We start from the raw sequence: 25,709 nt of genomic DNA on the forward strand, positions 1-25,709 counted from the left end.
ATTCTCTGATTAAAAAAAAAAAAAAAAAAAGGGGGCGCCTGGGTGGCGCAGTCGGTTAAGCGTCCGACTTCAGCCAGGTCACGATCTCGCGGTCTGTGAGTTCGAGCCCCGCATCAGGCTCTGGGCTGATGGCTCGGAGCCTGGAGCCTGTTTCGGATTCTGTGTCTCCCTCTCTCTCTGCCCCTCCCCCGTTCATGCTCTGTCTCTCTCTGTCCCAAAAATAAATAAAAAACATTGAAAAAAAATAAAAAAAATAAAAAAAATAAAAAAAAAAAAGAATAAACCTTCTTAAGTAACAAAACGCAAAGAACATGTAGAAAAAATCAGGTGTAAAAAAACAAATGCAAAGTTATAGGTACAATTGATAAAAAAAAAAAAAAGATCTTTTTAATTCCCCCCCTCCCCCCAACTACTGTTAAATTAAACAAGTATAAAGAATTAAGGATAGGAGCACCTGGCTCAGTCGGTTAAGCGTCCGAATTCGGCCCAGGTCACAATCTCACAGTCTGTGAGTCTGAGCCCCACGTTGGGCTCTGCGCTGACAGCTCAGAGCCTGGAGCTTGCTTCGGATTCTGTGTCTCCCTCTCTCTCTGCCCCTCCCCTGCTCAGGTTCTGTCTCTCTCTGTCTCAAAAATAAATAAAAATATTTTTTTTTTAATTAAAAAAAAAAAAGGATAGCTCCACTTACAAAAAATGTAAAGAAAGAAAGATGAAAAAGTTGATACAAAGAGGAAAATAGAAAATTCACATCACAAAATCTTAATCATATTAGAAGGAAGCATGTTCATCTCTAAGAGACAACAATGTCAAGATTGGGGTTTGCAACCTGAGTTAAAGTAAAAACAGAACAGAGAAAATGAGTCAACTTTGGGATGAGAAAAGGATTAGAAAGCAACTAGTACACAGGCAGCTGGAAAAGAAATATTTAAGTTACCAAAGCTGTGACTTTTATCAGGAGTGCTAGGCAGAAAAAGGAAATGGCGGTATTTACAGGTTGAGAATTGACCAGTTATACACAGCAAAGGTCAAGGAGAAGAATATGAGGTGCTAGTGAGTTCACAGAATATGAACTATAAGGTTCAGTACTGGAAAGAAGGAAGAAAAATAACAGCCTGGGAGGTGACAATGAGGACACAAAGCTGGTTCATCAGGTATGATGGAAAACAGAAACAGAAACACGGGCTCTTGAATCATCACCTCTGGTGATTTTAAGACTTGAGGTAGTTAAGGATGATGACAAGGTTAAGTAACTCAGTCATCCACGTAGGTTACTGATGTAGAGTAGAGGTGAAGGTCACTGGAGTTAGTGAACTGTAGTTACAAATGTGGCCCACCTTTATGGTCTGAAATGACTATAACTGTTACTTTAACCTCTGCAATCCTTTACTTTCCTTTGACTCAGATACATCCTTTTCAGCCTGAGAGATAGGAATCTGGGTGGCACTTAACTTCTCTCTGCATTTGATTCAACCAGAAATGAGGAGAATAAGGAGATGGGATAATGAATTAAATCAATGATTCTCAAACTCTGACAGAACATTAAAATCACGGGTGGTTTAAAAAAAACAAAACAAACAAACAAACAAACAAAAAACAGGCAAAACTACCTATGCCTGACCCCAAAGTCAGTAATTCTGATTTGTTCTAGGGTGGAGTTCAGGCATCAGTATTTTTAAGAAGCTCCTCAAGGAATCCTAATGTGCCGGCAAGGCTGAGAACTAAACTGCCTATTTCTAAGGTTGCTTCCTTTTAAAATTCTATGATTCTATGTAAATGACAGCCACTTTGTTCATTTGCTAATATAACTTACTGAGTATCATGCACCAGGCACTTTCACAAACATATTTTAGTAGATCCTCACAACTCTTTGAGGCAATATTTGTGTCCATTTCAAAAATGAGTCCAGTGAAGTTTAGAGAAATGAAGCAACTTGTTCAGGAGTCACAAGCTAGTAAGGAGGAGAGCTAGAATTCAAATTTGTTGGTTATTTGTTCAAGTCTATCATATAAGCAACCTGCTTTTTCTAGCACTCACAGCAACTACTTGAATGCTTCCCAAATTGAGCATACCAATTTTTGGTTTATGGATCAATTGGAGAGAAAGTTACTTTGGATGGGGGCAGAAAATTGACCTCAAATTCTACAGTAATTTCATTATAGAATTACTAAACCCCTTCACCTAGAGAGACCTGCAACTTGAAACAGCACTCTGAAAGTGTATCTACATATATGCTTTATTCAGTTAAGCCAACAAGAACATTGCTATTAAGCATGCAGCTGGCATACAAAGCCAGTTCTCAAAGATAAGCTTATCAATAGAAAAGCAATTTTTAAATGCTTTGCATCGAGTAAGGCATTCTAAACCAAAATTTTAAGACAATTCTGAAAAATTGACAGAGAAATGAGAGTTGCTCTACCAAAGAGCTTCAATGTATAAACATGACCTTCAAATTTATCCGGCATTCTCTCTATATTTTACACTTTAAAATGATTATTCTTTTGCTGACACACTGCTTCTTCTTTGTTGATTATACTTCAGCCCATTATCTACATGGAAATTTCATAAACATTCAAGTTCTGTATCCCTAGGCCAAAATTTATTGAGTTAACAAATTCTGAAAGAAAGAAAAAAAGAAAGAAAGAGGCATTAGAGAAGATTTAACTTCTATGCCCATGGAAAGGGCAATTTAATAAGAAATTCATGAAGTACATTTATATGGGACATGTGTGTCTTCATCCATTCAAACCTTTACTGAGTGAGCATCTGCTGTGTTCTCGGCACACTGGGGATGAAGACGTAAATCAGATTCCGTGCGGTGTCTGTGGTCAAGGAGGTGCGAAGACAGATCAATGTAATATTTATTGGAATGCAATGTGATAAGTGATTTATTCTTGAGGAGAAAAGGGGGTTATGGTAAGGAGAACAGCATAGGAAAGGTTTCAAAAAGTTAGGCTCAAGTGAAAATTTCACCACAAGAACCCCTGTCAGTCAGCTCTCTAGGAAATAAGTATACTGAAGAACTAAAATCAAGAAGAGCAGCAAAGACAGAGGAGACAAGGTGGACAGAGATTGCCCCACAACTGGGAGTTATGTATTCTACAAAGTTATGCTACAGGAAAAACAAGAAGGCTTCAGAATCCTAAAGACCTCAGTGAAATACCAGTTTGGTTGCTAGATCTGTGAAGTTAGTTAAGTCACCTCATTTCTAGGTTAATTCTTCATCCAGAAAAACAAATGTGTATAATGGTGTTTACTTGACAATGAAGCAAAACAAAAAGGATTTTTTTTTTTTTTTAAGAACTAAGGAAATTAGCAACCAAATCTGAGCAGAAACTATCTTTACCTTTAGATTAAGAAAAGAAATTCTCCAAGACATGATTTAGGGTTTATCTTACTTGTGGTTAAGAGTCCCCTCAGTTCATTTAACAGAATTTTAAAGCTAAGATGCCTCTGTTTAAAAATATCAATTTACATTCATTTACTGGGGTAATTCCAGCTGAATCTCTGATGCCTTGGTGAGTACACCAGTTTTATTTTTTGAGGCGATAGCATGTGCTTTCCAATTAAGGACAGAAACTTAATACCATTCACCTCCAGCGCCGTCAGGACCCAAATAGATTAAAAATAGAAGCCTTCGTTAATACTGAATTAACCTGAGGACCCCGTGAGCCACGAGAATACAGAAAAAGGTAAATGCTCAAAAAAAATGGCAGGCATGCACCTTTAAAAAATGAAAAGGAGAAAAAAAACTTCGTAATGAAAAAAGATCACTTCACCTTATGACACATGCCTGTAAGTCCCTCAAAGTTCGTAAGTCTTTAGTCTCCTCTGTAACGTACTATAAAACACAACAAAGAAGCTATTTAACAACTTACATACTTTGTGAGTCTTACAAAAGGGTTTAGTTATCTGTAACCTTAATACTACCATTGCCATCGCACACTCACAAGTGATTGCTATGATGAAAGAACACACAAGGGAATTCAAGCAACATGAGCAGCAAGCTGTTGGCCCTCCGTAACATTTTAAAAAAAAGAAAAAATAAATTCGGCAGAAGATCATACAACTTTAAAAGACTCGAAATAAACAATGCGTTGGAGCCAACGCTTCTATCCGAGCAAATTCTGCGGTGCCGTATTTTGCCAAGTCACATAAAAATATGCTGTTCGACTTACACCGTCCCTGATGCCCAGACACTGCAAACTTTTCGGAAAGAAAAACGATGGGGCCCCAGGACGCCACCGGCCGCGAACCGGACCCCAGTCCTCACGCCCCGCAACTTCTCTTCTCGCCGGACCTCGGGGCCCCGCTGGCGCCTCGGCCCGCCCCCCGCCCGCGGTCCCGCGGCCCCGGCAGGCACCAGCGCGGACCCTCCGGACGGCCCCCGAGCCCGCGGGCGCAGGCGGCTGTGTTCTACGGGCGGGCGAGGCTCGCTGCCGGCGCCCGCGGGCCAACGCCAGCGCGCGGGGAGCGGCCCGGGAGCGCCCCGTTTCTCACAGACCCCAACATGGCGTCGGCCGCCGCCCGCGACGACGACACCTCCCCGCGCCGCAGACGGCCCGGAGACCGCGGAGGCAAGCGCCGGAAAGTTTCGCTTCTCCTCTCCCGGCCCGCCAGGGACGGGCGCACAACCAACCTCGGGCTTCACCTACCCGGCCGGGCGCGGGCGGCGGCGACGGCAGCGAAGGTCCGACTCCTCGTCGTCCCGGGCGCCGGGCGCGGACTCTGCCCGTTCCTCCGCCCCAGTCTCCCAGGGTGTGTGCAGCCAGCGGCCCCGCGCAGGCGGCGCGATCCGGACGCGGCGGGCGGGCGGACGACCGGCACAGCCGCTCGCAGGTGACTCCCCCGCCCCTCCAGTCGAACCCCACAACGGCCGCCGGGGCTGGCCTCTCCCCTGCGCGTGCACGGGCGCGCCGCCGCCCACACGCCAGACGCGAGCGCTCGGGCACGAGCACACCCACACCACTCACTACCCCGCCCTTTCTTGCTTGTTCCCTCGCCCCGCCCGTGCGGCCCGCGCGACGTGCTCGAGGGGGCGGGGCCTCTGTAGTGGACACACCCACCTAGGCAGTCCGAGGCAGAGGGTTCGTTCCTCCGCTCCTTGTGCAGTCAGGCTCTCCGGGGCCCCTCGGGTGCACGTGGGAAGGCTTACCTGGTTTGCGTGGCTCTGGCATTCCTTTGGAAAGGATTGTTCATCTCTTTACGAGGTTCTTGGGAAGAAGGGAAGGAAGGCTGGGTTCCCTTTCCCCTACCACGAACGGGCCTCCCCAGGGAACTTAAGAACTTTCTACAGGCGGGAAAGACAGGCTTTGTAAATGTAGATTCGCAAAGGCGTCCGGGCGTACGTCTGTTTGCTAGTTCCGCTTAGCGCGGCGTTCCTGCCCATCACATGTTTCATTTGCTCTCCGTAAAGCCCCTACCTCTTGAAACCGAAAGGACTGCGGTTACAACACCTACCCCATGTACTTTGCACAGCCCTTTAAGGGCATGCCTTTATTGCCTGCCTTAGAACTCTCGTCTTCCCAGAACTTTTCTCTGACGCTGCAAAACCTCATCTACCTACTTCAACAGGCTTGGAAACAGTGATGATAGTATATAAGGTTAACCCGCCCTTCCTCATACCGCAGCAACTGTTTGCTAAGCGCGCTGATGGGTACATGCAGAAATATCAAAGATGTCTGAGAATGGACAAGGAATGGGGGAAGGGGACTGCGGCATACTCAACACAAAAAGTGTGTAGGTGTAAATTAGATTCGGGTATTATTTCAAGAATATTTAACCTTTGTTTGACAGTTCTTGAATTAGAGCCGCCAGCATCCGAGCTGCACATAACTGAGCACCCACCAAGGGAACATGAGCAGGCCTTGATCCTGATCCGCTTTCTTTTGATGTGGGATTCTATCATCTTTAGGTCTTCGGCTCCTATCCTCTCCTATTTCAACATCTCAGAAACAAAAATAAATTTTTTTTTTAATTAGTAGCTAGAACAAAACTAGCAACGGTGAACTTTAAAAAATTTTAATGTTTTTATTTTTTATTTTTGAGAGAGAGAGAGAGAGAGAGAGAGAGACAGCTAGGGGGGAGGGGCAGAGAGAGAGGGGGCACAGAATCTGAAGCAGTCTCCAGCCTCTGAACTGTCAGCGCAGAGCCCAATCTGGGGTTCGAACTCACAAATCACTAGATCATGACCTGAGCCAAAGTTGGAGCTCAACCTACTGAGCCACCCAGGTGCCCGCCCCAAGGATGAACTTTTTTTAATGGGGAAACTTTTAGGATCATTACACAAATCTTAACATATGTTAGCTGTGGTTGTCTCTGTAGACAAGTACAAATGTCTCCAGGACACTTGTCTCAACCATCACCCTACCCCACCTTCATTCAGCCTCATCCCTCTATGTGCAAAGCACATTTCAGTGGGGAAAAAGATGGGCTTGATCATCTCCAAAATCTCTTTAAATTTTGAGATTAGGAATTGCTATGTCTAGTCACCAAACATTTTTGGTCATTCAGCCATCAGTGAACATATTTGCCCTCTCTCCCTTCCCAGCATACTTATTTAGCTTAACGTAAAATGCATGGAGTTAGAAACTAAAAGAACTATAATGAAAGTATCTACGTCATAGTCTCATTATGAAGGTGAAATGAGTTAATATTTGTAAAGTATAGTGCCTGGTACATGGTAAGTGCTATGTAAGTGCTAGATAAAAATTGTATAGGATGTATATTAATTGCATATGTAATAATGTATGTAATATATGGTATGCAGATATACATCTATTATTATATACCTAGTATATCTATATTAGGTACATTATAAAACATACACACAAAAAATCAGAAGTAATTATGTAAAACATTGTTTGTGTTTTCTTTCTGCACTCTGCGTGTTCTGTACCTTCCCTGGGTTGTAGCACAACCCTCTTTGGACCTCACTGATTTAGAGCTATACTGACAAATATGGTAGCCACTAACCACATGTAGTTATTAAAAATTCAGTTCCTCAGTCACACTGACCACATTTCAAGTACTTAATAGCCACATGACTACTGGACAGTGCAGATATAAAATATTTCCTTCGTTGCAGAATGTACTCTTGGATAGCACTGATAAAGCTGAAATCAACAAGGGACTAAGGCAGTAGGATCAACTTGTGACTAGGACCTGTAACCATGGCACCATGTTCAAATCCAGTGATAAGATCTTTCTCTGAGCCTCACATCTCCTCTATAAAATGGGAACTACCTCATGGACTGCTGAGCAGAGGAAATGAGATAAGGTATGTAAAGTCTCTGGCAGAATACTTAAAACATAGAGGAACTTGAAAATATTGGTAATATTTGAGTTTTACCCAATTTGATAAACCTGAAAGGTTTATAATTGTCCTTGATTCTAATGGGTAAGTTTTTCAAGGATATTTATTTTTTAAAAAGTTAAGAATTTGGTAAACTTTTAGTTGAAAAGAGCATTCAAGGGGAGATGGCAAACGCCTGGATTTTAATTACTCCTTGATTTCTTTGTTCTCCCCACCCATAGGCCCCCGTCTTCTCCCAGTTGTGCCCATCTCAGCAAAATGGCACTGCTACCCTCAAACCTGATGAGTCATCACCATCTCATCCTCTTTCCTATCTCCTTCATCCAGTCTCTTTGCTTCTAAAATATTGTAGGATCTGCCTGCAAAACACCTCATCTGAAATCCTCTCCTCTCCTTGTGTCCCCTCCACAGAGGGACAACACAGGATTGTTCAACTTCCCCACAGAAAGCCTTCTATGACTCCCCATGGAGGCTGCAATATGCAGTTGTACAGGTTGTAGTAGAACAACCCACCCTTTGGAAGACTGCCTTTCAAATTGGAACACTGTAAATTTTGTATTTAAAAAAAAATTTTTTTTTAACGTTTATTTATTTTTGAGACAGAGAGAGACAGAGCATGAATGGGGGAGGGTCAGAGAGAGAAGGAGACACAGAATCTGAAACAGGCTCCAGGCTCTGAGCTGTCAGCACAGAGCCCAATGTGAGGCTCGAACTCACGGACCGTGAGATCATGACCTGAGCCGCAGTCAGACGCTCAACTGACTGAGCCACCCAGGTGCCCCAAAATTTTGTATTTATTACAAGTATTCTCTGGCAGATTTCAGTGAAGTGCCTTGTTCTACTAAAAGTATTTTACAACAATTTCCCAACAAGATGGAAATGCTTTGAGAAGTGGATGCTCTTTTCTAATTTGCCCAAAGGTGCCACATGGGGTAGGAACATTTCTATTTCACTTTGAACAAAATGCCAGTTGATCACTAGGTCCTATAAACCCCAGCACAATACAACCTCTGCCATCCTCTCCACCATAAAATAATGCCAAGCTCCACCAAATTCCAGTCATATTGATCTCCTGTTGTTTTAAAAATATACCAAGCTCTTTTCTGCTAGGGGACCCGCTGTCCTGGCCACTTCTCTACCTAGAAAGTCAAGCCCATCGCACCCCACCCTTCACATAGCTGTGGCTCCTTGTCATCTTTCAGTTCTCTGTGCCCCGAGAGAGTGCCCCTGTTATTCTGGGTTACAGCCCTGTGTTTCCCTCATGGCACTTATAGATCTCCCTGGAGACAGTACGCTCCATGAGGACGGGGAGTTCACGGTCTTCTTTGTTCTATCCCCAGCTTCTCCATGGTCAACTTAGCACTATTGCCACCCCTCTGTGCACTGTGGGAGAAAGTTTAGAATTCCATTTTCCAGAAGACTTTTCCTTAAATGTTTCCAGGTTAAATCCCGCCAATGGAGACACATGTGTGAAATTTGAAAAGCAGAAGAAAAGGAGAAACCATTATTCTCCAGCACAGCTTCAAACAGCTCAGATTAGAGAGGGCTGTTTCCATAGACTTCTGGGAAAATATCAGACAAACCTGAAAACGTAATATTCCGTTTTTGAAAGGGGTGGTGGGGCTGTATTCTTAAAAAGGGCAGTGGAAATGTTCCAGATTAAAAGAGGTGAGGGACTCCTGGGTGGCTCAGTCTGTTAAGCGTCCAACTCTTGGTTTTGGCTCAGGTCATGATCTCACAGTTTGTGGGTTTGAGCCCCACTTTGGGCTCTGCGCCGACGTGTGGAGCCTGCTTGGGATTCTCCCTCTCCCTTTCTCTCTACCCCTCCCTCTGCTTGTGCTGTCTCTGTCTCTCTCAGAATAAATAAATAAACAAACTTAAAAAATAAATAAATAAAATAAAAGAGGTGAAAAGACATGGCAACTAAATATAATACCTGACCCTAGACTAGGCCCTCTAGAGGAAGGGAAGAACGCTACAAAGGACATTATTGGGCCAATTGAAAAAATCGGAATATGAACAGAAAAGTAGACAAAGGTATTATATTAAAGTTAAATTTACTGTCTTGGTCATTTAAGAGAAAGTCCCTATTAGGATATACACACTATTTAGGGGTAAAAGACGATGAGGTATATAATATACCCTCAAATGATTCAGAAAATATTTCATACATAACATATAATGTAAATATTACCTCTAAAAGAAAGAAATCACTTACATAACTGATAAAGCAAATGGAGTAAAATGTTAGTAGATGAATCCGGGTAAAGAGTTTATGGATGTTCTTGCTATAATTTCTGTTTGTGCAAACTGTGAGTTTGAAATTACCCCCCCCCCCAAAAAAAACCAAAAAAACAAAAAAACCCATTTAAAAAAAAAATATATATATATAATAAAGCACTAAAGAAACAATACTAAATAATTCAAAACAAACTAGGATAGCTGTCTTAAATATCCAGTCTCAAAATAGGTCCAGACTGACAGCAACATGATTAAAAAACAATGTACTTTATGTTTTCTAATTCCTCAGTGAACAAAAAGTGAATTTTTTCTTCTTGCAGAAGACAAGATGCTCCCTGGCTATAATCTATCATACACAGTGGGTCTTTCTAAACATTTAAATATGGGATGTTTGTGGCTTTGCTCGCCACTGTGTCGTACAAACTAGTTTGGCACAATCACATCCTGGGCTGCAGGAAGTAGGAACAGATACTATATTCCTTATAAAACTTCATTATGTGAAGAGAATAATCCAAGTTATAACCACATCCCCCAATTGCATCATTGTCTACTTTTTGCTTTAACGCAAGAAGGCCTCGTGATTCGTGGAAATGTAGTTCTATGCTATTTTATTAGAGAGCCTTATAGTCATGTCTTAGAAGATCATTTAGAAATGTTTTCCGATTAAATGACAAAGAAAATTCTCTCAAAAATATTGCAAGACAGTAAAATGATCAGTGGTTGCCAGACATTAGGGGGAAGGGAGGGATAAATAGGATTTTTAGGGCAGTGAAACTTCTATATGATACTATAATGGTGGATACATGTCACTATATAATTTGTCAAAATTTATAGCAGGGGGGAACTTAATATAAACTATGGACTTTGGGTGATAAGGACACGTCAGTGTAGGTTCATTGACTGTAACAAATGCACCACTCTGGTGCAGGCTGTTGAGAGTGGTGGAGGCTTGCTTGTGTAAGGGCAGGAGATTTATGGAACTCTGTACTTTCCACCCAATTTTGCTGTGAACCTAAAACTGCTCTAAAAAATAAAATCCATACAAAGGGAAAAAAATATTGCATATGTCTCTTGGAAAGGTTAGAATTTAAGGCTGGGGAGTTGAGAAGCTTTTTGGAAGGAATTTTAATTCATTTCTTGAAAGATTTATTGTAAATTGTATTTCTCGACTACTGCGCTTTTAACAATCTGTCAAGCTATCTTACCTCAGAATCAAAAAATGACATTTTTATTATTATTTTTTTTTATTTTAGAGAGAGAGTGTGAGCAGGAGAGACGGGCAGAGGGAGAGAGAGAGAGAGAGAGAGAGAGAGAGAGAGAGAGAGAGACTCTTCAGCAGGCTCCACACTCAGGGCAGAGCCCAACACAGAGCTTGATCCTATAACTCTGGGATCGTGACCTGAGCCGAAATCAACCATGAGCCACCAAGATGCCCTTCAAAAATGACATTTAAATTTGAACACAGAACCTTATTAATATAAAAAAAAATAAATTTTCTTGGCAGAAATTTGATGTTGGGACACCTGGATGGCTCAGTCAGTTGAGCATCTGACTCTTGATTTCAGCTCAGCTCCTGATTCCAGGGTTCTGGGATTGAGCCCCACGTTGGACTCTGCCCTGCATGGAACCTGCTTGGGATTCTCTGTTTCCCTCTCTCTCTGCCCCTCCTCTGCGTGTGCTTTCTCTCTCTCTCTCTCTCTCTCTCTCTCTCTCCCTCCCTCCCTCAAAATAAATAAATAAACTTAAATTTTTTTTATCTTGATCTTGGGAGTTTTAACATATGCATCTAGTATACATCAAGAATCTTGTGAATTTTTCCAACAGTGGGTATAAATTGATCAGGGATTTGTCTCACTTCAAACTGAGTTTATATATTTCCAACAGGGACATCACGTCATATTGGAAACTAAGGAACTAGTTCCATGCTCATCTCTGTTTTTCTAGAAACATAAGGCTCAACACCCCATCCTGAAATAAATTCCAGGTAGGATAGTAAATTACATGTAAAATATGGAAACTTTTGTATAAAAGGGACATGTAAAATATACAACTACATTAATTTTTTTTATCTTTGGTAGAATTATACATGATTCTTTTTCTTATGTGTTTTACCAATATTCTACAATAAGTATGTATTGTTTTATTAAAAAAAAACACAAGGCATAATCATGGGTAAGTTTTTCAATGAAGTAAAAATCATATTCAAGTACTCTATACACAAAAAGGCACAATGTCTGCTTTCTTCTGTAGAAAATTCCTAAATTATTTGCACATTACCTTCCCTGCCAGTTGAGTGGAATTATACAACAAATGCCTTATTTCTCAACATTAACTCTTGTAAATGACAAAACGTTGACCTCCACAAGCAGTTATTGAAAAAGTTTACCTTCTATAAACTAGCTTAAAATAAGTATGGAAACTGCAAAATGAGAATACTGTATTATGTTTTTAAAAGTTGGTGCCAGATTAAATAAAATCCAACAGTAACTTTAAATCCAAATATTATTGAAAGAATCTATTTTAAAAAGCAATATACTTTTCTGGAGTAGTAGTGTAAACAGGTTGTTCATACTTTTATGGAAAGGGAAGAAATTTAAGCATGATTTAATTAAAAATTCATTTTAAAATAAAAATAAAAACTTTCATAGTTTGAAGCCAGATAGACCTGAGTTCAAATTCTGATTCTACAACTTATTAGCTTATAACCTTGTGTAAATGGCTTAACTGTTCTGTTCAATTTTCTTGTTAGTAAAAATTGGTAAAAATGGGAAAATAATCCCCTATGCCCTAGGATTATAAAGATTGGGGCTAATATAAGCAAAGCACATAGCAAATAGTAGATGCCTGGAAAATAGAGGGTCTTAAATAAACAGTGGATGTGGTGGTAATGTTATAGTACTAAATGTTATTGCTGTTGAAATTATTAATAAAATATAAATTTTATCACTTATGTGACAAGGCAGGAAATAGTATATTAAACCTTGACATGCCTGATTTATAGATCTCTGGCCAGTTCTTGCAAAGGTCCTTCCTTCATATCTGTGCCTCTTTAGTGACTCTTCATACACTCTAGATTGACAACAAAATGAAGAATGTTCACAAGCAGAACAAATCCTATGAAAACAAGCCATCATTCAGTTGTAACCACCCAACTGCACTCCTTACCTAGTCTCCCTCTGGCTCTGTATGGAGCAGCCCCCAGCACCCATCTCAGTCCCTGACTTCTATCCAAACCCACCCATATGTTTCTTCACTTCTTAGCCCAAGTTCAGCCACCAGGCCCGGTGGGTGCCAGAACAGGCAGGCATGGCCAAATACAACAGGGCCCCTGGTTCTAGAAGAGGGGTGAGGTGCCTGGACCAAGAGTACTCTGGAGAAAATGTCCAAAGTCTTTGCAGAGTAGTAGCCCTGCTCTGCCTCATTTGAGCCTCAGCACATACAATCACTGTTTATTGAACTATGACTCACACATAAGGAAACCCGAATTTGGAAATGAAACTGAGTGGCAAGGCAGGAAACCAGCCAAGAAACAGGGAACACAGTCAAGAGACAGGCTTACAGCCAGAGACCATAGGACGTGGTGCAGAGTACTATTTCTAAAGCTGGGGTCAAAACTCCTAAAGGTTAGAAAGAACATTTTGATCTGGAAAACACTGAATAGCTTTTTAATGATAATGCAAAGGTATGAATGGTCTCCTCTGCATGCAGCACCTTCTTTCCATATTCTCCAAGTACTGAACCCTTTTACTGTCTTTTTTTTTTTCCATATCATCTCCAGCATATCTTTACCTTATTTTCTCCTAGCTTCCGCCTTCCTGTGTGAGGAATCCTGACACACATTCTACTTTCCCAGAAATGGAGTGTCATGTATATGTATAGAAACATAAATATGCACATCTTGGATTTGAAAACCAAAATAATCCATGGACATCTACTTGGTGATAAGGTTGGGGTGGAAATATAAAATAGAGTAAATTAGTCCTATTTATCTATAAAGCAATTCATTAACTTATTAAAAATATCTATTGACTGCTATGAGTTAGATATTGTTCTTAGAGTTGGGGGTAGCATGGGGTATGGAGGGAAATCAGACAAGAACTATGTTTTTAAGGAGCCTAGATTCTAGCAAGGGGAGAAAGCACAGAAAATAAGATAATTACAGACAGTGATGAGTGCAGTAAAGGAAACAGATATGGTAAGTACAATGACATCACCCAGGAGTGTTTAGGGTGGGAGGTGTTTTATCCCCATAATATTCATCAACCTCACCACCACTATTACTGGTCTTTGAGAAGACTACTGATAGTCTCTCAGTCTAATGTAAACTGCTATGTAAATGAATCTTCAAGACACGTGTCATAGCCCTTCCCACCATCCCACATTCTCAACCAGATTATTTATTGTCCCTAAACTATTCTTCAATAAAAGTTCTGGAGCCATCACAGAGTACTTAATGGAAAGTGACTGGCTATTTTAAATAGAATAGTCCATACAGCTTCTCTAAGAAGACGACAATCGACAAGACAATCGAATTGAAAGATGAGAAAGAGGCAACTCCAGGAAGAGGTAGAGAAAAGTGTTCAAGGACAGGAAGGAACATTATGCAAAGGCCCTGAGGCAGAAAGAGTTTATAGTGAACTCAGAGTAGAGAGATCAGTGTGGCAGGGGAGGAGCTGGTGTTAAGAGCTAAGTGAGGTAGGTAGAAGCCAGAAGCGTTCTGGGCTGAACCAGAGGGGCCTGGCTATAAGCAGGAGAGTGACGCTATTTGATTTACAGTTTTAACAGATTTAACTCAGAATTGAAAACAAAAATGGAAACAGGAAGACCTCTCAGCAAAACATCACAGTAGCTCAGAGGAAGATGATGATAGCATGGCCTTGTGGGCAGCTTTGGAAGGAGAAATGGACAAATGAGGTATACCTTGGAGATAAAACAGGTAGGACTTGCTAACTGACTGCAAGAAGGCAAGGGAATGGGAGGAATGCAGAGTAACTCCCAGGCTTAGGCGTAAGCAGTTGAGCAGATCATGGCCTCATCGACTGGGATAAGGATGCCTAGGAAAGGAACTGGTTTGAGAAATGGAAGGAGAATCAAGAATAATTTGACATATTTGGTTTGAAATGCCTATTAGTGATCACAACTAGTGATGTCAAGTCTAGAGTAAGTGGAGAGATCAGGACTAGAACTATAAACTGGGGCACTGTCCACAGGAAATACAGTTAGGGATGATGTCAAGACATTTATTAGGATAAAACCTTATAAAATCAAGGATCTAAAGATGAATGAATATAATTTATCAAAAAGAAATAATGCTTTATGCACAAAGATATTTATGGCAGCATTATTTATGACATTAAGTAAAGGGGGAAAACACTAAATGTGTATTTTGAAGCAGTTGAGTGCTTTATCAATGAAATATTCAATAATTTAAAGTCTTGAGGCACCTGGCTGCATCAGTCTGTAGAGCATGTGACTCTTGATCTTGGGGTTGTAAGTTCGAGCCCCATGTTGAGTGTAGGGATTACTTAAAAATAAAATCTTCAAAAAATAATAATTTAAAGTCTTTACTAAGACTTCTGTATAAGAAAGGGCTATATTTATATTAAAATTCTAAGTGGGGAAAAAACACTATAAACTTATCCACATGGCATGATCACTATATTAAAATATGAATAAAAGGTAAGAAGGAAATATGAAAGGTTAATCACGGTCATTCTTTTTCTTTGGACTTTTTCATATTTTCTATAATTCCCATTCTGTTTGATAGCTTAAGTGAGTCTTATGCTAAGGTAACAGACAACCCCCCAAATTTCTATGGCTTCACACATAAAATTTATTTTTTGCTCATCTCAAGTCCACTGTAGGTCACGTCAGATATAGCAGATAATAAAAGATGGCCACTATCAGTATTTACCCTCCCTGTACCACATGCTACTCCCTATATCAAATGTAGGAGTCCAATTTCCCTTGCTTTGAATCTGGATTGGTCTTGGTGACTTGCCTTGATCAATAGAATATGGCAGCAATGATGGTGTGTGACATCTGAGGATAGGTCATAAGAAAACTTTTAATTCCTCCTGGGTCTCTTGGGACACACACTCTTGGGCTGCTTCCTCTCAGAACCTAGGACCCATGCAGTAAGAAGCCCAAGACATACAGGTGCTGTGGTTGATAGCTCCAGAGCACCCAGTTGATAGCATCAATTCTAACCATTTTGGACTTCCAACTCAGGTGAGTGGTCAAAAGACTGCAGATTTAGCCAACAACTTTCTGCAACAGTATGAGAGACCCCTAGGGAGAATGGTCAAGCCGAGCCCACTCAGCACACAGAACTATGGGAGGTAATACAAAATTATTGCTTTAAGCCAGTAAGTTTTAGAGTTATTTGACACACAGAAATTGATAACCAGAGTATGTGACTACTTACTTTCCAAGGAAGCTGCTTTGCTCTTGTGGCTCCATCATCTCAACAGCTGGCCATCATTATCATCCTAAAGGAGAAGGCAGAACTAAAAGTTTACACAGGACCTTTCTCTACCTCAGCCCAGAAGGGATAGATATCATATAGGCTGCCTACAGCCTATAGGTCAGCACAAGGTAAACAAGGAAATATAGTTTCTTGGGTATGAGGCAAGGAGAAAAAATGATATAATGTCTACTATGACTTTACATTACTTTCACTTTTTAATTGTAAAATATTCTAAACATAACAAAAGAATACAAAGACGAAAATAATAGGCATCCATGTACTCACTAACCAGACATCAAACTCTTACAACCACACAAAAAAAGCCTTATTAAATGGCTCTGGAGATCTTTCTGTAGATGTTGGGTGATAATAGCTGATTATAACCCTTCAAAGGATGTCGAGTTCAGACTCCTTAACAAACCCCTTCACTGTTGAAAGGGCGGGCCTACGCAGGCCGACTCCATCTTGTTCTGTGTCCTTCACCTTGACCACACCTCCTCCCCTTGAGTAACCCCCCCCTCACCTGCCTAACAGGACTCGGACCCTTCCCCAGCCAATCGGCCAAGGCCATAGCCATTACCTCACCAACTGCCCCTAGGCCCCAATAAAACCTTTGTCCTTTTGAAACTCGCTCTCCCTGGTATCTCACCGCTGCGTCGGTGCAGGTAGGGGATTGAGCTCGAGCTAGCCTGAATAAAGGCTCTTTTGCTTTTACATCGGACTCGGCTCCCTGGCGGTATTTGGGGATCAGGAATTCTGGGCATAACATTTGGGGGCTCGTCCGGGATCCCCAAGACCCCTGAGGGAGCCCCCACCCGGAGAGCCTGACTGGCCACGGTTAGTGTCTGTTTGTTCTGTCTTTTCTGTGTGAGCTCATTTCTGGAATTCTGGTAGTGCCCGACGTGGTCTAAGTGGACGCACTGGAGGACCATGGGCTGGGAGTTTCGGAAGACGTTCCGATCCTCCCTTCTGGAGGGACGTGGAATCCCCTCAAAGGTCTGAGACGAGGCGGGTCGCTCCCACTGGTCGGCGTGAGGCCGTCGTCTTTGGAGGGACGTGGAATCCCCTCATCGGTTTTGGAGGGACGTGGAATCCCCTCAAATGTCTAAGCTAGCTCTCAGTTTTGCTTCTATGGAGTTGGAAGACTTTCTAGGGGCCCTCTGTTTGTCTGTTTTTGTGTTTCTCTGTTTTGTTCTGTGGACTTGATGGACATTATGGGACAGACTCAGACTACTCCTCTAAGTATTATGATTGATCACTTTAAGGATGTGAGGGGAAGAGCTAACAACCTCAGTGTGGAAGTCCGAAAGGGTCGGTTGCAGTTTTTTTGTTCTAGCGAGTGGCCAACTTTCAATGTCGGATGGCCACCAGAGGGGACCTTCGACCTCCCTACCATCCACCGAGTCAGGAGTATCATCTCTCAGCCTAAGATGGGCCATCTTGATCAGCTCCCTTACATTATCACTTGGCAGGACCTTGTAGAAGACCCACCCTCTTGGCTTAAGCCCTTCCTAGCCCCGCTCCCTCCGGAGCCAAACCCATTCTTGCTTTGCAGGGGACAAAGAAGAAGAAAAGTCTTACCCAGCCTTGAGCACCCCTCTACCCTGTCCTACAGGGGGGTACTGAAGAAAAATTAATTTTTTCCTCCCCCGTATAACCCCTCTAGGATGCTGGAAGAACACCATCCTCCCCCTCTGGGGGAGGCAGACGCTGTTCTGAGAGCGGGAGGCGGAAACGCTCCAGTGGGAAGCCCGCCCTTTACCAGACAAAGGGCTCAGAGGGAGCAACCCGCCTCCGCCGCCTACTCCACTATTCTGCCCCTGCGAGCCACCAAACCCCCAGACGCGGAGGGGAATCAGCCCCATCACTATTGGCCTTTCGCCACTAGTGACCTCTACAATTGGAAAGCTCATAATCCTAAGTTTTCCGAGAAACCGGCAGGGCTTATTGATTTATTAGACTCTGTTCTTTTTACCCATCAGCCCACGTGGGATGATTGCCAGCAGCTTTTGCAGGTCCTGTTCACGACTGAAGAAAGAGAAAGAATCCTCAATCAGGCCCGAAAACTAGTTCCGGGCGCAGACGGGAATCTCACCACCAACCAGGCTCAGATAGATGCCTCCTTCCCCTTAACTCGGCCCCAGTGGGATTTCAACACAGCAGAAGGTAAGGAGAGGCTCCGGGTCTACCGCCAGACTCTAATGGGGGGTCTCCGAATGGCTGCTAGAAAGCCAACCAATTTGGCCAAGGTAGGAAATGTACAACAGGGAAAAGATGAATCTCCGGCTGCCTTTTTAGGATGGATCATGGAGGCATTCTGTACCTATACCCCCATGGATCCAGAGGCTCCGGAAAGCAAGGCAGCTGTTATCATGGCCTTTGTAAACCAATCGGCCATAGACATTAGGAGAAAATTACAGAAAATAGATAGACTAGGAGAAAAAAGTCTGCAGGACTTACTGGTGGTAGCTAAAAAGGTATATAATAACCGGGAGCCTCCTGAGGACAAGCAGGCTCGCGCCATGGCGGCTGCCAGCAGTAAGCAGACTCGAGACCTGGCCAGAATACTACTAGCTACCACTGCTGACTTCCCTGAGGAACGAGACCGCCGTCTCCGGCAGCTGGCGGACGACGCAAGAAAAGGTAAAGGAACCACCAAGGGGGGGAAGCAGAGGCTGCAGAAGGATCAGTGCGCATACTGCAAGGAGATAGGGCATTGGGCCCCAGATTGTCCAAAAAGGGCCGGCGAGAAGGGAAGCAAGACTGATCGAGTAAAAGTCCTAGAGCTAGATGAACTAAGTGATTAGGGGAGTCAGGGTTCGGACCCTCTCCCCGAACCCAGGGTAACTGTTAAAGTGGAGGGGACCCCTGTTGACTTCCTTGTCGACACCGGAGCACAACATTCGGTCCTCTGCACCCCACAAGGAAAACCAGCTAGCAAGAAGTCCTGGGTACAAGGGGCAACTGGTATGAGCCAGTATTCATGGACTACCCGAAGAACAGTAGATTTGGGAACGGGCCGGGTATCCCACTCCTTTATGGTAATACCAGAATGCCCCTACCCGCTGTTAGGATGGGACTTACTGACCAAGATTGGAGCTCAGATAACTTTCAGACAAGGGGGGCCTCAGGTCACCGATGGCAAGGGCCACCCCATCCAGATCCTGACCATGAAACTGGAGGATGAATACCTCCTCCACCAGGAGGCGCTCCCGAGAGAGAATAATATAGACAGATGGCTACAAGAATTCCCCTCGGTTTGGGCAGAGACAGGGGGGATGGGACTAGCCGCTCACAGGACCCCAGTCCTGGTAGAGCTCAAGCCAGGAGAGAGTCCGGTAAGGATCAAACAATACCCCATGTCTCAGGAGGCCTGGAAGGGGATCCAGACACACATCCAGAGACTACGAAGCCTAGGGGTACTAGTTCCTTGCCAGTCTGCCTGGAACACCCCCTTACTGCCGGTCAAAAAGCCTCACACAAATGACTACCGACTGGTACAAGACCTCCGGGAAGTAAATAAGAGGGTCGTGGACATACACCCAACTGTTCCCAACCCATATACTCTCTTGAGCTCCTTGGCGCCCTCCAGGGTCTGGTATACTGTACTAGATTTAAAGGACGCCTTCAGTCTGCCGTTGGCACCCCAGAGCCAACCCTTGTTCGCCTTTGAGTGGCATGATCTGGAGGAAGGCTACAGTGGGCAACTCACCTGGACACGGCTACCTCAGGGATTCAAAAACTCACCCACCATCTTTGACGAGGCACTACACGAGGACCTGGTATTTACAGACACCTTCTCTGGCTGGGTGGAGGCATACCCAGCCAAGCATGGAACGGCTCAGACGGTGGCTAAGAAGCTACTAGAAGACATCTTACCCAGGTATGGTTTTCCTGCCATGGTAGGATCAGACAATGGACCAGCTTTTATCTCGCAGGTAACACAGGCAGTAGCCAAGGCGGTGGGGGCAAACTGGAAATTACATTGTGCTTATAGGCCCCAGAGCTCAGGATAGGTAGAAAGAATGAATAGAACCCTAAAAGAGACCCTTACCAAATTAACCATGGAGACTGGCGGGGACTGGGTGACTCTCCTACCGTACGCCCTTTACCGGGTTAGAAACACTCCTTACACTCTGGGTTTTACTCCCTACGAGATCATGTTTGGCAGGCCACCCCCTGTTATTCCCAGCCTTCGAGCTGAACTTCTTGCAGAGTTTAAAGATCAAGAACTTTTTCTTTCCTTGAGAGGGCTCCAGAGGGTGCACGAGGACATTTGGCCGCGCCTCCGTGCCATCTATGAGGCTGGCCCGACCCCGACACCTCATCAGTACAGGCCGGGAGACGGTCTATGTCAAGAGGCACCACCGAGAGACCCTCGAGCCGCTCTGGAAGGAACCCTACATCGTGGTGTTGACAACCCCCACCGCTCTCAAGGTAGACAGCATCGCGACCTGGGTCCATCACACCCACGTTCGGCCAGCGGACCCCTCCTCGATCCGGAAGGACTTTGTCACGCGATGGGCCATCAGTCGGGACCAACACAACCTGCTCAAGCTCAAGCTACAGCGCATTCGACCCACCTAATATTGGTAACTCTGTTAACTCTGCTTGTCATTGCTCATGCTGCCGGGAGTCCCCACGCCCCTCAAAACATCACCTGGCAGATCATAGACACCAGCTTGGGGACAATACTTAATCAGACCTCCCAGAGCCACCCCAGGGACACTTGGTTCCCAGAACTTGGCGTAAACCTCCAAACTCTGTTCCCCTTGTCACCATAAATGCAGCCGGTCCCATGATTGGGTCCCTCAGCTACATGACAAGGGGGGAATGAAAGGGCGGGCCTACGCAGGCCAACTCCATCTTGTTCTGTGTCCTTCACCTTGACCACACCTCCTCCCCTTGAGTAACCCCCCCCTCACCTGCCTAACAGGACTCAGACCCTTCCCCAGCCAATTGGCTGAGGCCATAGCCATTACCTCACCAACTGCCCCTAGGCCCCAATAAAACCTTTGTCCTTTTGAAACTTGCTCTCTCTCCCCGGTATCTCACCGCTGCGTCGGTGCAGGTAGGGGATTGAGCTCGAGCTAGCCTGAATAAAGGCTCTTTTGCTTTTACATCGGACTCGGCTCCCTGGCGGTATTTGGGGGATCACAAATTCTGGGCATAACTATGACTACTTTTCTGGGTAGTTTACAATTTTCCTCCCAACACTCCATAAAGGATGTTGGTTGTTTTTCCCTCCTTGTATCCATATACTCCTCTTTTGGTAAAACATTGCCCCCATTTTCTTTTGCATAACCATTTCTACCCCATTCTCAGCAAAACAGTTTACATGTGATTAATTCTCCCTCTGCTCCAGGGATGAGCTTACTTTTGCCCAGCATGCTACCCCATATTCCTGGATCCAGTAAATGGTCCCATTCCTGGAATGAAACCCAGGAGTTTATTTGATAATTGAAGAAAAAGATGTTCTCTGTCCTTCTGACATGAACAAGGAATCATATGACCTCAGGACTATTGACATTCATCTTGCAACCATGAAGGAAGTCTGCCTGGGGGTACAGCTTCCATAGTAGAAGCCAGAACAGAGAGAGGAAAAGAAATGAGGCCCTTGACACCATCAAGACTTATCTCTATGGCCTGAATCATCTCTGGCCTGAACAACCTCTTGCCTTTTAGGTGAGACAATGAATTTCTTTTGTTAAATCAGTGTAAATTGGATTTTCTGTTGATTTCAACAAAAAGACTGATTGTTATTAATTAATACCAACAATGATCCAGCCACCCTGCACTACCTTCGGTTCTCTAGAATATGTGTATTTTCACTTCAAAATAAGGTGAAACTGAGCCGAAAATATATTGAGAATAGTTACCACAAAAAGAGTGGTCCGGGCCCCTGTTGTTATGGTTGCAGAACAAAATTATCATCTGCAGCATCTATGAAATATTTTAAAAAATCAAGAACATCTCATATTTTCAGCTGTTGAGGAGTGTCATTCCTTAAGTGTCATCCCTTAAGTCCACAAGTTGACTTGTGGACATCAGTAATTTTAGGGCATCGGTCTGGACAAATGACTATGGGAAGCTCTCTGAGGTCCAAATTTCTCTCAAAACTATCTGTTGAGAGGTGCTTGGCTGGCTCAGTTGGTAGAGCATGTGACTCTTGATCTCAGGGTCGTGAGTTCAAGCCTCATGTTGAGTGTAGAGTTTACTTAAAAACAAATAACAACAACAACAACAGCAGCAGCAACAACAAGCTATCTGTTGAGCAATTGGGTTTGATGCCCATGAGAATAAACTTTGGCACAGTGTAAAGACCTTCATCTGAGGCCTGACAGCTTGGATATGGAAAGTATGTGGACAGAAAAATTCCTGTTGAGTCAAAGTTATGCTTCTAACTTCCCAGTGTGGTCATATGAATGGGGAAGTGTGTGTCCCTTCAAGTATCTGCAACTCAGCTCCAGCCAGTGTGACTGAGTCAACTCGACAGGGTTTCGAGGTGACATAAAAGGGGAAAATGGAAAAACGTTTTTCAATCAGAGGAGCCAGACCCTCCCTTACCTTCATATTACAATTCTCTCATCTTTTCACCACATTTGAACAGCTAGAGAAGCCTCCAAGAAATGATATAACAACACTTAAAAGTTGCCAAGGTGGGGCGCCTTGGTGGCTCAGTTGGTTAAGTGGCTGACTTTTGATTTCGGCTCAGGTCATGATCTTGCAGTTGGTGGGATTGAGTCCCACGTTGGGCTTTGTGCTGACAGTAGGGAGCCTGCTTGGGATTCTCTTTCTCCCTCTCTCTGTGCCCCTCCCCTGCACACGCGCACATGCGCAGTCTCTCTCTCTCTCTCTCTCTCTCTCTCTCTCTCTCAAAAATAAACATGAAAAAAAAATGTTTTTAAAGTTGCCAAAGGGAGACCTTCCAGAAATAGTGTAGTAAATGAAACACATGTTTTGTAGTCTTCTCTGCCATACAAATCCATCCTTCCTTTTTTTTTTTTAATTTTTTTTTAACGTTTATTTATTTTTGAGACAGAGAGAGACAGAGCATGAATGGGGGAGGGTCAGAGAGAGAGGGAGACACAGAATCTGAAACAGGCTCCAGGCTCTGAGCAGTCAGCACAGAGCCCGACGCGGGGCTCGAACTCATGGACAGAGATCATGACCTGAGCCGAAGTCGGACGCTCAACCGACTGAGCCACCCACGCGCCCCCAAATCCATCTTTTCTTGAGTCACTGTATATTTTTCCCTCTCTCCTTCAGCTCTCTTGGTGTAAACACATATTGAGGGTTTAAGATGAACTTTTTAAAGTTCAATAGCAATGATGGACAAGGCAGATCTAGTGAACACAAAAAAGAATTTTTGAAGACTTAGTCATTTGGTAAGATGAGCACACACTATGACAGGCTCTACAAATGCAAGGCTATCTTGATATACACTTTTGCTGATTGCAAATCTCAGAAGATCATTTACAGTAGCTTATTTCTAACTTCAGATCTAAGTTGCAGCACGGGTGTCAAAGTCAGTTTTAGACATCTCCATGGGATATTAAAGAAATAAAGATATTTTTGTTTGTTGTTGCTATTTTGGTCTCAGAATAAAAAGAATGTAGGAGAAAGTAAAAACATAATTAACACCTGTATTCCCAGAATGAAAAAATGTGATTATAGAACAGTGGTAGAAAATATATACAGAAAGTTGGCGAGATGACTCATAAGTACAAGCACAAAAATAGCTCAGCTTTTGTATACGGTGTGACAAATCTGCCAACAGCTAACTAATGTAATAGAATAATGAATCACTTGGGACTAGATTTATTTTAAAATCCCTGTAAGGCACACCTACATACGTAGTACCAGAAAAGGCCACCGACTGTCAGCAAACATGGCCATCATAATATGGGGGGTTGGGGAGTAAAAGCAAGGAGGTCATGCACTGGTAAGTTCCATGGTACCAGCTGCTCTTCACTTTTAAGTCGGCTCCCCTCACTTTCCCTCCACCTGTCTGTGCAGGGAGCACTGAGTGTTCAGTGGTTAAGCCCCAGGGGCCATGCCTGTGGCTGAGGCTGAGGTAGGTCTCCTTGGTTCTCCTTTTTCTCTACTACAGGCCTCGGGCTGCTGAGGGCCCTTCCCTCTTTCAAGGCAACACTACCCATTCTATCTCTGGCTTCACTTCTCCACTCCAAGGCTGGAGACACAGGTTGGCTTGTTTTACCCAGTCTGCGCATCACTCAAATAAGCGCATGTGTCCTTTCCGTGCCAAGGTTTCACAGGGTCAGCTCAGGGAGGCGGGAGGGGAAAGAACGGCTAATGCGGGAAACCTCAGGCCTCAGGGAATCTTACCAAGTTCCCGCCTTTGGGGTTCTGGCTGTCATTCCCAGCTTCCCCAAAAGTCCTTCTGCCTTCCATGTACTCTGAGTTCTCTGCCATGGTTGTATCCCGAGCTTGGAGCTCACCCCTCCCTGGGGTACCAGTGGGAGAGTGCTCCACACCCCTGCTCACTTTCCCCTGGGGTTGATGCATTCCTTGGCTCTGAGGCTCCAGCTGGGACCGAATGATGAGTCAACTTGTATCTCCTCTGATGCCATTTTTCTGAAATAAATAATTCCTGTTTCTGAGGGTCCCAGACTGGATGGCACTTCTTTCCAACTATTCTCTACTCCATAGAGAAATGACCGTCTCCATGCATTTCCTCAGCTGCTCCACAACAGAACTCAGAGTCAAGCTGCCTGGCTTCCAGCCCCTACTCTGCTACTTGCTTGCTAACTAGTGACATATGGCACATCACTGAACCTTTTTTAGCCTCAGTTTCCTCACCCATCTAGTTGTGGTGTGGTTTCAAAGATATAGGCCACTTAGCACAGTTCTGGGTACACAACAAGAATTCCCGTTGGGACTCTTGCCAATATCTGCTAGCCATGATCCAGCACCTAAAGAGGTAATGCCTGACACAGCAGAGGCCTCCTGGACTTTGCTCCATCATGGCAGCCAGCGTCCATTCAGGCCGGTCAGCACCGGTTGCTTTTGTGTTGAAAGCAAAGTCACTCAGAGAAGTGTGTACTAACAGGTGGTTAAAGCACAGGAGAGGTAGACAGGAACCACAAGCGGAAGCGTGGAGGGATGGGAAAGAGCAGGATGGAAAGGTGTCTTTTGTCTGTAGTGTGATAGGCAAACAGGATCTTAGTGGCTTACAGAACAGAGAAGTGTAGGGAAGGTTGTTGTAGTATTGTCTGTGGCTGCCATAACAAATGACCACAGAAAGGGTTTTAAAACAACAGAAAGTGACTCTCTCACAGTTCTGGAGGCCAGAAGTCTGGATTCCCTCTGAAGGTGTTAGCCAGGTTGTACTCCCTCTGAAGAGAATCATTCCTTGTTTCTTCCAGCTTCTAGCATCTCCAAGCTTTCCTTGGCTTCTGGCAACATAACTCCAATCTTTACCACTGTCTTCACATAGCCTTGCCCCTGTGCGTCTCTGTGCCTCAAATCTCCTTCTGTCTTTCTCTTAAAATTTTTTTTTAATGTTTATTTATTTTTGAGAGAGACAGAGTGTGATCGGGGGAGGGGCAGAGAGAGAGGGAGACACAATCTGAAGCAGGGTCCAGGCTCTGAGTCGTCAGCACAGAGCCCCACGTGGGGCTCCAACTCATGAACTGTGAGATCGTGACCTAAACCGAATTGGCA

The 25,709-nt window shown here is 43.9% G+C and overlaps 1 protein-coding gene, 1 long non-coding RNA gene and 1 other non-coding gene across 8 annotated transcripts in view; 2 read left to right on the plus strand and 1 right to left on the minus strand.

The window, feature by feature from the left end:
- PLEKHF2 (pleckstrin homology and FYVE domain containing 2) overlaps positions 1-25,709 on the minus strand; it is a 67,834-nt gene that overhangs the window by 23,006 nt on the left and 19,119 nt on the right. Inside the window, exons 1-2 of one of the 6 annotated variants that reach the window (XM_015535433.2) lie at positions 5,845-5,926; positions 5,153-5,287 (exon numbers count right to left, since the gene is read on the minus strand). The gene's annotated coding sequence lies outside the window, so the exon portion shown is untranslated. Of the gene's footprint in view, positions 1-4,175; positions 4,238-4,636; positions 4,741-5,152; positions 5,683-5,844; positions 5,927-15,980; positions 16,045-25,709 lie in introns of those variants that run through there. The other 5 variants (XM_007073284.3, XM_042972703.1, XM_042972701.1 and 2 more) reach the window with 5 other exon arrangements.
- LOC122234861 lies at positions 6,907-16,508 on the plus strand. The gene is made up of 4 exons (XR_006212800.1): positions 6,907-7,276; positions 11,438-11,537; positions 14,330-14,489; positions 15,989-16,508. It is a non-coding gene; the product is annotated as an uncharacterized LOC122234861 (long non-coding RNA).
- On the plus strand, positions 22,158-22,230 carry TRNAK-CUU. Its single transcript has one exon. It is a non-coding gene; the product is annotated as a tRNA-Lys (tRNA).

This window comes from Panthera tigris, chromosome F2 (genome assembly GCF_018350195.1).
Source record: "Panthera tigris isolate Pti1 chromosome F2, P.tigris_Pti1_mat1.1, whole genome shotgun sequence".
NCBI lineage: Eukaryota > Metazoa > Chordata > Mammalia > Carnivora > Felidae > Panthera > Panthera tigris.